Below are 14390 nucleotides of genomic sequence, written 5' to 3' on the forward strand. Positions count from 1 at the left end.
ACATGAGTTTGCATATGGTCTGACCGTGGGCCACTTATCTTTCCACACAAAGCAGAGGAGCCAGGACACAATATACCCTTTGGGAGGAAATTCACTCACCAACTTTTTTTTTTTTGAGGCCACACTTATGTGGGGCTGCAGTGACACGTCTCTTTTCAGCTTGCATCCACATGTGAAGTTAACCCAGCCATGGCTCAAGCTTGACTCTTTCTCCGTAAGCTCTTCCCAGATAGCCATAGTGAAAATGGAAGGGAAGGTGCTGGTGCAACCTGCTTGTGCCCATGAGTCCTACTTGTGCTGAATCCTAGATGTACCACTTTCATAATGAATCATTGCCAGCCTGCCTAAGCTTTGACTTGGTGAAATAGGTCTCACAGAACCCACCTTACCAGGGAAGTTATAGCCATAAGGTTACTTGGTGTCCAGTAACCATGAGTAAGCCCCCTTTGGGACTTCCCTGGTTGTCCAGTAGTTAAGACTGCACTCTCAATGCAGGGGCACAGGTTTGATCCCTGATCGAGAAACTAAGATCCCTCATACTGGATGGTGCAGCCTAAAAAAAACAAAAACAAACAAAAAAGACCCCTTTCTTCTACCAGGGTCTAACAGCATGCCAGAATTTTTTTTTCAAGAGTAAAATTCTCTGCTACAAATGTTGTGGCCTTGCTGTAGAGCCCTAGAGGCCTGCATTGTGATTATCCCCCTGGGGTTTGGAAAAAGTCCACATAGCATCTTTCACCACCACTGACACATCTAACATCATATGTCTTCTAGGCAGTGTAGCCCAAGGCCTGATTGCACCATAGTCTGATACTACTTCAAAGCCCTTTCTCCTCTGGGCCCTGCTCAAAGCTAGCAGCCTTTCTTATCACTTGAACCCACATGTAGAATATGCTACCTTTAGAGCCTGAAGACACATATTTGATGTTGGGCTCCCTTTTTCACTGTGGGGGATGTGAGATGCCATAATTGATCCTTTAATTTGGAAGGCATATTCTGACATGCCCTTGACTAATGGATTCTTAAAAATTGTATTTTTATGTTTGATAGAAAACAGCAAAATTCTGTGAAGCAATTATCCTTCAATTAAACAATAAATAAGTTTTTTAAAAGTTGTATTTTCAGGGACTTCTCTGGCGGTCCAGTGACTGAGATTCTGTGCTCCCAATGCAGGGAGGGGGTGGGGCTGGTTCCCTGGTCAGGGAACTAGATCCCATGTGCCACAAACTAAGACCCAGCACAGCCTAAATAAATTTTTTTTTTTAAACTGTATTTTCATGGCAGGCTCCTGAATCTTAGTACATTTTATTCTCCACTCTTTGATTGCACACATGTCCTGCCAAGGTCTCCAGTGTTGTAGCCCTTTTGTGCTTAACCAGTTTGATTAGAATGATGTCATTGATATAGTGGGTCAATATGATGTTTGCAGGATTTTCAGACATTCAGAACCTCATTGGGGGAATTACCTGGTTGTCTAGTGGTTAGGACTCTATGTTTTCACTGCCGGGGCCCAGGTTCGTTTCCTGGTTCGGGAAGATCCCACAAGCTGTACAGTGTGGCCAAAAAACAAACAAAACACCTCGTGGGATTATACTAAGGCAGAAACATATATTGTATTGTAACATAGCCTGAGAGCAAGATTATAAATGTACACTGTCCTGTCCATGTCTTTCTAATCCCCATTTTGGTAGAGGTGGAAAAGAAATGTCACCAAATTAGTAGGTATATACCATCTATTGAGGCCATATTAATTTGCTATAGCAAAGATCCTATGTCTGGTATAGCAGTAGCAATTGGAACTTCAACTTGATTGAGTTCAGTAGTCTACTGTCATGTTTTAGGATCTAGCCAGTTTTTACATGGGCCAGACTTGTTAACTAAATCAAGATAATATGGGGACCACCATCCCTGAGTCCTTTTGAATCTTAGGAGTGGTACTAATTATACTACTATCCTTTCCAGAAATACACTGCTTTTGGTTTATCATCTTAACTGGAGTTAGTAGAGGAGGTAGGGCAGTTTCAGAGGTTTTCACTTGGCCTTCCTTACTATGATACCTCTTCACTGGGCCAAAGTTCCAACCACTAAGTGTGTCTATTCCAGGTATATATTTAGGGAATGGTAAAATAACCACTGGTAGGTTTGTGGGTACAATGGGCTCACTGGAGTTAGACCCTGACCAGGATCCCAGTTATTGCCTGAACCTCATATGGTCTCATTCTAAAAGGGAAGTCAGGATGATGCTTCAAGTCTCTGGGTGCCAGTGTAAAGTCAAACCTAAGTCCAACAATTATACAAATGTTTGGATACTCCCTTTTCCAAACTATACACTTATCCAAATAAATGACTAGAGACTCATTTGGAAAAGAACTGGGGAAATTATTTCCCCACTAATGGCCATGGTTCCTTTCTCCTAGGCACCCAGTTCCTTCAGGTGATGAACTTTGAGTCTGAAAACTGGCTCAGATCCAGGAAATGGGCAAAAGATTGTGATGTTTTATTGGTAATAACTGCCTTCAGCCTTCTTACCATCTATCATTGATTTTTTTTTTAATATATAAGTCAAATAGTACCATTGCTGGCTCCCCATCTATTTTACACCTAGAGACTCCACATCCTATTAGCTATTTCCACAGTTCTAAGGGACAGCCCCATTGACTCCTGCTGACTTTTCAATTATCATGAATATTCTTATCAATCCTTATTGATCCAAAGATTAATAACTACCGGAATTCCCTGGTGGTCCTGTGGCTAAGATTCTGCGCTTCCACTGCAGGGGGCAAGGGTTCAATTCCTGGTCAGGGAAATTCCACATGCTGCATGGTGCAGTCAAAAAAAAAGTCATCACCAAAGATTAACAATCATAGAATCTAGATGATGGGTTTACAGGTACTTATTGTTCTGTTTCAACATTTTGTAGATTTTTAAATTTGCAAAGTAAATGTAGGGGAACAAAGATAAAGGCTATGAATTAGTAAATAAAAAAAACCAGTGACAAAAATTATTGGCAATATATTCTTATAATTAAAATTTTTTTAATTTCTTTAAGGCCCAAGCTGATATGTTTGTTGTGACCTGTTAGGTTGATACAAGTCTTTGGAGAACAATGTGAATTCCAATATGTGTTAAAAAGCGAAAGTTCTGTTGTACAAATTCCATTGCTGGAAACTTATCCTGAAGGAATTATCTAATCTATGAAAACAAATTTCTCATGAATGTATGCACTAGTGCATTATTCTTAATAGGAGAAACCTGAAAATAACCAGAGTATGTAACCATGAAGAATTAGGTATGGTAGTGTATCTACTTAATAGAGTATTCTGAGACCACGAATGTTACCCGTGTTGACGTGACACACTGGGAAAGACACAATATTACTGACGCAGTATTTTTGCCAAAAATGTACAAGTTCAAAAGTGTTGCATGAACATAACAAGTTCACAATATTGTAACCCTTTCAGCATCAAGTATTAAACTGTCATAGGAAACAATCAGACAAACTAAATTAAAGGATATTCTTCAAAACAGCTGTCCTTTACTCTTTTTTTAAAAAAATTATTTATTTATGTATTTTTGGCTGTGCTGGGTTTTCGCTGAGGGGCTCTGGCGTTCTCTAGTTGCAGTGAGTGGAGCCTGCTCTCTAGTTGTGGTGCACAGGCTTCTCGCTGCGGTGGCTTCACGTTGCAGAGCATGGTTCTAGATGCACGGGCTTCAATAGTTACAGCGCACGGGCTTAGCTGCTGCAGCAGCCGAAATCTTCCCAGACCAGGAACTGAACTTGTGTCCCCTGCATTGGCAGGCGGATTTGTAACCATTGGATCACCAGGGAAGTCCTGTCCTTTACTCTTAAACATTTATTTATGTTTTAATTATTTATTCATTTGGCTGTGCTGGATCTTGGTTGGGGCACACAGGATCTTTGATGCCTGTTGCAGCATGCAGTATCTTTAGTTGCAGCATGGGAACTCAGTTGCTTGTGGCATATAGGATCTAGTTCCCTGACCAGGGATTGAACTGGGGTCCCCTGCATTAGGAGTTTAGCGTTTTAGCCACTGGACCACCAGGGAAGTCCCTGTCCTTTACTCTTGAGTGCCAGTGTCTGAAAAGACAAGCTGAGGAACTATTTCAGATTAAACTGAAGAGACATGACAACTAATGCAATGCATGATCCTAAGTTGGAAAAAAAATGTAAAAGTCATTATTCAAACAATTGGAAAAATTTGAATATTGAGTCAGTTATTATATTTTAGATAAAAGTTTTGAATATTACATTTCCTGATTTGTGTTATGGCTCTGTAAGAAAATATTTAGGAGGAACCTGTTGAAATATTTAGAGGTCTTTGTGTCTGCAACTTGCTCTCAAATGGCTTGGAAATACTGAAAGAAAGATTGAGACAGATAAGGCAACATGTTGACAACTGGCTAATTTATAAGGGTTTGTGGAAGTTACTATTGAACATATTGTATACTTTGATAATTTTTCAAAATAAAATGTTTAAAAAGTATTATCCAGTCCACAATGTTGAAAATTTTTGCAATAAGAGACCATGTGAAAAATGCACAGTTCAAAATTACATGTGCCCTATAATTATAAAAGCATAAAATGCTGGCATATAGATATATTAGGGTAGTAGGGGGGATTTTCCTTAAAAATTTTTTTCTTTAATGCTGTTTGTTGTTGTTGTTGTGCAGTCACTAAATTGTGTCCCACTCTTTGTAACTTCACGGACTGCAGAAGGCCAAGTTTTCCTGTCCTTCGCTATCTCCCGGAGTTTGCTGAAACATGTCCATTGAGTTGGTGGTGCCATCCACCCATCTCATCCTCTGTCATCCCCTTCTCCTCCTGCCCTCAATCTTTCCCAGCATCAGAGTCTTTTCCAATGATTCGGCTTTTTACATCAAGTGGTCAAAGTATTGGAGCTTTAGCTTTAGCATCAGTCCTTCCAGTGAGTATTCAGGGTTGATTTCCTTTAGGATTGACTGGTTTGATTTCTTTGCCATTCAAGGGACTCTCAAGAGTCTTTTCCAGCACCATAATTCAAGAGCACCAATTCTATGATGTTTATTATATCGTATTTAAAATGAAACCATTATAAGATTAAATGCATTTAAAAAAGAAAAACCAAGGGGTAAAAAAGAAAAAAATAATCACCAAGCTGAAGAACAGTATAAAATAAAACAATAAAAATAAAATAATTGTTTAAAGAGTTTTTTTAATGTGGGCCATTTTTAAAGTCTTTATTGAATTTGTTGTAATACTGCTTCTGTCTTATGTTTTGGCCCAGAGACAAGTGGGATCTTAGCTACCCTGCCCAAGGATGGAACCCAAACCCTCCTGCATTGGAAGGGGAAGGCTTAACCACTGGACTGCCAGGGAAGTAATAAAATAAATTTTAAAATTCCAGTTTTACTCTATGATTCCTTAAACTTTTTTTTTCTCCTTGGCCATGTGTCTTCAGGGCCCTTCGTTCCTCAACCAGGAATCAAATGTGGGCCCTTGGCAGTGGAAGCAGGAATCCTAACCACTGGAAAGCCAGGGAATTCCTTCCTTAAACATTTTGAAGGACAGAAGTTTATAGATTCAAGTCAATTTAAGCAATTGTCCCATCCCAGCTTCAGATTGAAAGGCAAATAAACACATTCCCCTCTGGAAGTAGGTGTGATTTTTTTTTTTTTTTTTTAATGGAGCTAAGCACTAGACGTAGACCTACAAGACCTTCTAGAACTAACACCAAAAGAAGGATGTCACGTTCATTATAGGTACTGAAATGCCAAAGTAGAAAGTCAAGAGATATCTCAAGTAACAGGCAAGCTTGGCCTTGGAGTACAAAATGAAGCAGGGCAAAGGCTAACAAAGTTTTGCCAAGAGAATGCACTTGTCATAGCAAACACCCTCGTCCAATAACACAAGAGATGACTTACACGTGGACAACACCAGACGGTCAATACTGAAATCAGATTGATTATATTCTTTGCAGCCAAAAATGGGGACGCTGTGTACAGTCAGCAAAACAAGATTGGGAGCTGATTGTGGCTCAGATCATGAACTCCTTATGCAAAATTCAGACTTAAATTGAAGAAAGTAGGAAAATCCCCTAGTCCATTCAGGTATGACCTAAATCAAATCCCTTATGATTATGCGGTGGAGGTGACAAATAGATTCAAGGGATTCAATTTGATAGAGTGCCTGAAGAACTATGGATGGAGGTTCATAACCTTGTACAGGAGGTGGTGATCAAAACCATCCCCAAGAAAAAGAAATGCAAAAAGGCAAAGTGGCTGTCTGAGGAGGACTTACAGTGGCTGTCTGAGGAGGCTGTCTGAGGAGACCTTTTTCAGGCCTTAGCTGAGAAAAGGAGAGAAGCTAAAGGCAAAGGAGAAAAGGAAAGATATACCCATTCAAACAATGTGTACTTATTTCACATGCTAGCAAGGTAATGCTCAAAATCCTTCAAGCTAGGCTTCAACAGCACGTGAACAAAGAACTTCCAGATGTGCAATTTGGATTTCGAAAAGGCAGAGGAACCAGAGATCAAATTGCCAACATCTGTTGGATCATAGAAAAAGCAAGGGAATTTCAGAAAAACATCTACTTCTATTTCATTGACTATGCTAAAGCCTTTGACTGTGCGGACAACAAACTATAGGAGATTCTTAAAGAGATGGGAATACCAGACTACCTTACTTACCTCCTGAGAAATCTGTATGCATCAAGAAGCAGCAGTTAGAACTGGACATGGAACAACGGACTGGTTCCAAATTGGGAAAGGAGTACATCAAGGCTGTATATTGCCACTCTGCTTATTTAACTTATATGCAGAGTACCTCAAGCAAAATGCTGGGCTGGATGAAGCTCAAGCTGGAATCAAGATTGCTGTGAGAAATATCAATAACCTCGGATATGCAGATGACACCACCCTAATGGCAGAAAGTGAAGAGGAATGAAAGAGCGTCTTGGTGAAGGTGAAAGAGGAGAGTGAAAAAGCTGACTTTAAATTCACCATTCAAAAAACTAAGATCATGGCATCTGGTCCTATCACTTCATGACAAATCGATGGGGAAACGATGGAAACAGTGATAGATTTTATTTTATTGGGCTCCACAATCACTGCAGATGTCGACTGCAGCCCTGACATTAAAAGACGCTTGCTCCTTGAAGGAACAGCTATGAAAAACCTAGACAGCATATTAAAAAGCAGAGACATCACTTTGCCCACAGAGATCTACATAAGTTAAAGCTATGGTTTTTCCAGTAGTCATTTGTGAATGTGAGAGTTGGACTATAAAGAAGGCTGAGCACCGAAGAATTGATGCTTTTGAACTATGGTGGGAGAAGACTCTTGAGAGTCCTTTGAATGGCAAGGAGATCAAATCAATCAATATTACAGGAAATCAACCCTGAATATTCACTGGAAGGACTGAAGCTGAAGCTCCAATACTTTGGCCACCTGATGTGAAGAGCCAACTCATTAGAAAAGACCCTGATGCTGGGAAAAATGAAAGGCAGGAGGAGAAAGGGAGGACATAGGATGAGACGGTTGGATGGCATCACCAACTCAATGAACATGAGTTTGAGCAAACTCCAGGAGACAGTGAAGGACAGGGAAGCCTAAGAGTCCATGGGCTCTTTGCAAAGAGTTGGACATGATTTAGCAACTGAGCAACAACAGTATCTTCTATCAGATATGTGATTTAATCTCCCAAATAATGATATAGTTAAGTTGTAGTGTGGTACAGTTGACATATAATGTAACATTTCTTTTTAAGACAAAAAATGTTATTGAGTTACATTTAAATGTTTTCATTCAAATAGTTTCAGTCAAGTACTATTGATTGATTTACTCTTCAAGTCTTAATTACATTTAGCTAATCTTTTTTTTTGTTACCTAACAAAACAGTAATTCCCCTTTAGTTTTTCAGTTTCAACAATGACTGCTGACATTTTCCTATATATTTCCAAAATGTCTTTCAGAGTGTAAGAATTAAGCCCTAATAAAGGAATAAGATCATGTTTACTTGCCATCTTATTTTATTGCAAAATGAAATAGATATCCCTTTTGACTATTATTATCATATGAACCTATTTTCTTACCTTTCAGGAGAGAAAAACATATAGACATATATGGGGAAATGTTTAAGCAAGGTCAGATTTTTTTTTAAGGTTCCATCTCCATAAACTGCCTCACGATTAAACTAACAGGTTTCATAAATCTGCCCAGCATGGTATTTTTTTTTTCCATTTCCCAGAAGTTACTTTTTATAAACTAAGTACATCCAGTGGAAAAGACCCTGATCCTGGGAAAGACTGAAGGCAAAAGGAGAGGAGAGCGGCAGAGGATGATTGGATAGCATTACCAACCCAACGGACATGAACTTGGGCAAACTCCAGGAGATAGTCAGGGCAGGGAGCCCCGGTATGCTGCAGTCCATGGAGTCACAAAGGGTCGAACACGACTTTCTGACTGAAGAGCAACAACAGCAACATCCAGTCTGCTGATATGTATATCAGGGTCAAATCCTTTTCGCCTTCTTAAAACCTGATAATCTCAGGCATTGATCCCTAAAATCTCAGGCATTGATGTGAGGAAGCATGGCCCTTTGTTTCCCAATTTCCCATTTCAGAGCTGTGAATGCTGTCACATTTGCACTAAATGCATCCACAGACCTGACAATACCAAGTCTCCCCAAATACCAAGTCTTTAGTAGTGATTTCTCATTTTTTAAAAAAAGATATAAATGGCTTTCTGGGAGTATAATTATGATTATATTATTTATTTTTACAAAACTAATCATGGTTTTCTACTAGCTACTTGAAACATGTAGGGTAATATCTGAGAATTTTTAGTACATCCCCTGTTTTTAAGAATTTAAAGGCAGATGAATTAAAAAATTTATAATTCACAAGTCTCCAAAGATGCTGTTGGAGAAGAACACTTGACAAGCCCTAGGGAGGGTAGCCATCCAGACAGTTCCTATAGATTGGCATTTCAACAGAGAATCATCACAGTCTGAGGACACACAGAAAATCCAGTCCACAGGGGTAGTTTTCTTTTAGCCAAGCTACCAGAGCATAAGTAAAACAAGCTAAAAAACTTAATGCCATTTTAAAAATGGTCTCTGATCAATGTAACTATTGTGGTCTAGACATTCATGTATCCATATCAACCCTACATATATACAAATCAATACCAGAAGATATGTTCATTATATGGTTGCTTGGTAAACCTGGAATCAAAACAAGGCAATTGTATAGTTGTGGTGTCCCCAAGAAACCATTCCCATTGGGGGCCAATGGACCAGAGTTCATATTTTTGTGCCAGGGTACTCTGTCCCCTCAACCCTGAATATTCATTGGAAGGACTGATGCTGAAGCTGAAACTCCAATACTTTGGCCACCTGATAGGAAAAACTGACTCATTGGAAAAAACCCTGATGCTGGGAAAAATTGAGGGCAAGAGGAGAAGGGGGTAACAGAGGGTGAGATGGTTGGATGGCATCACTAACTCAATGGAGATGAGTTTGAGGAAACTCAGAGAGATAGTGATGGACCGAGAAGCCTGGCATGCTGTAGTTCACAGGGTCACAAAGAGTCAGACAGGATTTAGCGACTGAACAACAACTCTGTCCCCAGAACAATGCTAGATCATCAAATTTTGTTATCCTGGATTCCTGTGTTACACATGGCAAGCAGATCAATTTCCACCCATTAATACGTTTCTTTCTCTAGACAATTCAGTGTAAGCACTTACTCAGGTATGTAGCAATGAAATTGCAGTCATGGATTTTCAGAAAATCCTCTCTGAAGTTCCACCCAAATCTCTGAATTTTGGGTGTTTACAATCATGCAGGTTATTTCTATAGACTACTGATTGCATCTCATACATTTAAATTTTTTTCAAATTTCAATTTTAAAAGATACATTAAGTGTATTTATAGTAACTGTTGGTACTAAACATGAATTTTTCACATACTATTTGCAGGTTATTTCTCATTGTTTCCAATGACTGACTTTCTTATTAGGCAGTCCAATTACAATCTAGTCAATATCATATATTGTAAAGAGCCCTGAAGGCAGAACTATTTCTGGGAAAGTTATTTAACCTCAGTTTCCTTATCTCAGAAAGTTCTTTTGAAGATAAAATGAGGTACCATCAACACATGTAAACTGCTTAACATGATGCCTGGACATAGACATATTTTTTCTATTGCATTATTAGTCCTGAGGCCAGACTTCGGTGAAGTTTTAAAAATTAGACTTGCGTTTTCCCCAAATATTGGTTAGCAATCTACCTACAAATCATCAAGGAGCTAATATTTTGCTAGTGGAGACAAACCAACAATTAAATATTTAATATAATATTGGGTTTAAAGCAAGGGTTACAAAGTGGTCTGATAAAGCAGTGCAGGGGGATAAATAGTAATGACCATGATGATTTAGACAGGGTGGTCAAGGGATGCTTCCTTCAGGGGATGGCACTGGGACGGAGATCTGAATGCAATGAGGGAAGAAGCTCAGTGCCTGTCTCTGTCATTAGGTGGATGAGTGTTTATTATGGTGCTTGTGAGCTGCACCCTCTCGGTTCTTAGTCACACTTCTTTATATGGGTGGTGAACTATTTATATACCCATGACTTAGGATGGCAGACAGATTTTACAGGCCAGAAAGGAAGTGCCTGGGCGTCCCATGGCCTTTCAGTATCCTTCAAATATTACACATTTCCCATTACTAACAAAGTACTTCTTGAATTGTCAAGTTTTGTAATTGAACTTAGTATTAAAAGTTCTTCAAAGAGACCTAGGCATTTTGGAAGACCCTGTTGGAGGAAAGCAGCTCTGGTATGGAGGAAAGAATATCTTCGAGTTGAGAGAACTGGGTTTGGATTCCGGCTCCCCATTGGCTGGGTGGATTTGCCTGTGTCCCCTACTGAGTCTGTCTATCTATAAGATGGAGGTGATAATGTTTAATTATGCTTAAAGACAGTGAGTGGGGGTCGGCTCTCTGCATAAAAGAATTTTTAAGCATATTATACTACACAAAAAGTAGAAATCAGAAATTTATGTTCATGTGATATTTTATCATGGTAATTATAGTTAACATAGTGCTTACTATGTTTTAAGAACTATTCTAAGCATGTTAATGGATTAATTTATTTCTCACACTGATCATGCAAAGTAAGTACTATTATTGGCCCATCTAACTCATGACAAAAAATGAGGCAGAAAGAGACAGATATTTGCATATGGTCACACAGTAAGTGGTAGAATGAGAATTATGAACCAAGAAAATTTGACATTGGAGCTCATGTTCACAAATACTAAACTAATTGTAATTTAAAAGATTATTCATCATGTTAGAAGCCATTTTAGGTCCTTCCTAAAGTAACATCACTGTAGAAAGTGACAATAACAATTTAAAAAATAGACTGTAAAGTATAACCAAGTTTGAGAGGGAAAAAAGTGAAAAAAAGAGTGAAATAGTTTTTTAAAAAGTGTTAACTAGAGGTTGATTTAGATTATATCCAAAATTAATACCCAACATTAAAATATTAAGAATCATTTACTTTATTATGCAATTTCATATCCTCAGTCTCAAAACCTACCCATTTTAAGACAAATGATTGCTTTGTACTAATTAGAGTCTAAGAAAGGCTTCTAATTTAAATAGACTGTCTAAAATTCCAAGGCCTATTTAAAAAAATTTCTAGACACTGTAGCAGTAATATTTTTGAGGGATTGGATCATAGCAAATGTGATTAGTTTGAACCATAGTTAAACAGTGTCCAGTAAAACAATGACTTTGGTTATCTAGAAACTCTAAATAAAATTCCAATGACAAAATACATGATAAAAATGATGTGATGTTTTTATTATGATGTATTCTATTAAATTATTTAAAGTCTTTTACTATGAGTTAAATCTATAAAGACTAGTAATGTATCAGCTTCAGGAATATACTATGCAGAGAAAAGATCATGACTATTTACAGATGTTAAATGATAACAAATTATTCCAGGCTTTTAAATAATAGTTTCACTTCACTTCACCATGATACTATGATGGGTCATTAGTTATGTATTAATTATATAACTCCAATAAGTATAAAAGTGTTTTAATACCATATCCCTCTTTAAGTACAAGCACAAATATGTCATTTTTCTGTGGATTAGAAGATAAAGTATAAAATTTCTGCTCTGTGTATTTCAGATTGGTAAAACAAAGCAACTATATAGATTAAAAACCTAATCACCAAGTTTTTGACATGGCAGAATCTGTTGGTAATATTAAGCAAAGACATATGAATGTGCCATAAAACACATGCAACAAAACTCATACAAAATAGAAATTAGCTGTAAAGAATAGGAGTATATACACATATATTGTAGAAGCACAAGGATGATTGACAAAAGTGAAGTGTGTTTTATCAAGAGAAAAGCTAATAAAATGGAAGCTATCATTAAAAACAAGTTTTAAAAACGTCACTGGTTTTCAATCCCACATGGGAACTAAAACACCTTTAAATTTTAAATCTCTTTTGTTCTGTTAACTAGCAGCACTGGGAAAATAATACATCTATACTATATAGTCAGAGCGGGTAACAGGATACTAATTTTAAACAACAGAAAGTAAGATGGAGATCGATGCACTGTAATTACTTTGGATAGGCTAAAAGTAGACAGTCTCTGTAAATAGATATCCATATTATCCATTTATTTTTTCAGAATTCTACTTTAAACGTACTAAAGCTAAACTGACTGGTCAGAAGCTTTTCTTAATTGTCTCTGACATCCAGGTAAACCAAAGCATATGAACAGGCCGTGGTTTTTGAGTTCTTATTACAGCCTCAATTATGTGTTAGTCAGCTCAAGCACCCATTATGTACTCAATAATAGGTATGACACAGTTAAGAACATCAGCAACACTATAAGCAGGCAGGCACAGACAACCTGCTTAAACTTATTTTTCTGGTGTTAACATTCTTAAAAAGCATGGAAAGTAGAAACTTTATAATGTCTTCCTCATTAAACCTTACAGTAGCACTCTACTAGATATCTTTACCTCTATTTATAGCCGTGCAGAGTAATACTGTCTTGAGAAATGACAGCACAGTATCTTACATGGAAAGGAAATGTGGGATGCCATAGTGGGGATGAATTTCTAATTGCCAGTGATTATTGTGAATATAACAATATTTTCCTGAACATTAAAGTCTCTGTGGAGGGTAGCTAGAGTTAAAAAGGAGGAGGGGGGAAGCTTGTCTTGAAACTTTAAAATTGCATTCGTGTACATGATGATGTAACAAAGTACACAAAAGAAAAAACTTTTTAATTGCTTTAAAAAAAAAAATTAAGGGAAGCCGCTGATCCTCAGGAAGACACGAGGTTGCCTACTGAAGCATTTATAGAGTCCGATGCTTCTTCAAAACTGGTTACAATCATTAGCACAGCAAACCCTTGTGAGGTAAGTGTATTATTATCTGTGGTTCATAAATGAAAAAGCTGAGGCACTGACTAAGTCACTTGCCTAACGAGAATGAGTCAACGTCAAGAGTCATAGTTGACCTGGCCTAACGACTCCTGACCGTCAGTCCAGGGCTTAGTCAGCGGGGGCCGGAGTGGCTTCCCTGGCTGGCACCTGGACTTGGGCTGTTTCCGTTCACGTTAAAGCAGAACAGTGGAAGCGAGAGGACACAACTTGCAAATCATTTTTACTTCCACGCAAGATCTAACTCTAAGGTCTTAATTTCAGGAGTCGGAACAGGAAAAGCTGTCGGGTGCACTCCCCCTCCCCCAACCCGTGGCAAGTGGGTACAGTGGGCGGTGCCGCCACCCCGTTCGCAGTGATGGCGATGAGTGACCACCAGTGCTAGCGGCGCCAAGGGGCCGGCGAGGGTTGACTGCTCACACAGCTATCCTCCATCGCCAACTCTTTGTAAAACTAAGAGAAAATGGTGAGAAGTCAAAAGAAAATTAAATAAGCACACAGGCAACTCGTCCTAGGACCTCAACTAAGCAAATGAAGCCTTATTGAGCGTGCTGAGGCTTCGGTACCCAACCTTCCAGGGAAGATGGGAGGACAGGGCGACGAAGGGCACAGGAGGCATGCCTGGCAGTAAGTGCGACAGCATCTATCCAGGCGGAAGAGCAGGGCACTGAAAACCACCCTGCAGAACGCGAGTGTCCGCAGCGCCGAGAACCGCGAACCGTACCCATCGACCACGTGACCAGTTCTTTTTTTTTTTTTAACTTCTTTGCCTTAAAGAAAAAAAAAAAAAAAAAAGGGAGAGACTTCACTTCCCAGAAGCCTCTCGTTAAACACGCAGCCGCAGTCTTGCGCAGGCGCCGCCAGGGCCAAACGGACACGTCCGTCACGTGAACAGCAGCCGGCCAATC

This window comes from Muntiacus reevesi, chromosome 16 (genome assembly GCF_963930625.1).
Source record: "Muntiacus reevesi chromosome 16, mMunRee1.1, whole genome shotgun sequence".
Classification (NCBI taxonomy): domain Eukaryota; kingdom Metazoa; phylum Chordata; class Mammalia; order Artiodactyla; family Cervidae; genus Muntiacus; species Muntiacus reevesi.